Consider the following 331-nt stretch of genomic DNA (forward strand, 5'->3'; position numbering starts at 1 on the left):
AATAAAATTTTATACAAAAAACCAAATACATACGTTAACATAGCAGTTAAATATCCTATCTATTATTTGGTGTGATATTTTTTGCTCGGGGGCCCTGGACATTCAAAATCATAATCACCAATATTATGAAGTAATAACAATGAAAGTGGCGACAATGATAAAATTAATAATATCAAAGCAAATCTTAACAATGACGAGCATGACAGTGAGCAAATGAATATGACAAAAGAGAACTAACCCGGGAAAAAATTCATTGAAAAAATTTTTTTGTTCAAAACACATGAGAACTTCGAAAGAAAATTGTTTTTTTCCTACAGAACGGGTTTATTAA

The sequence above is a fragment of the Penaeus monodon genome, chromosome 27, assembly GCF_015228065.2.
Source record: "Penaeus monodon isolate SGIC_2016 chromosome 27, NSTDA_Pmon_1, whole genome shotgun sequence".
Lineage (NCBI taxonomy): Eukaryota > Metazoa > Arthropoda > Malacostraca > Decapoda > Penaeidae > Penaeus > Penaeus monodon.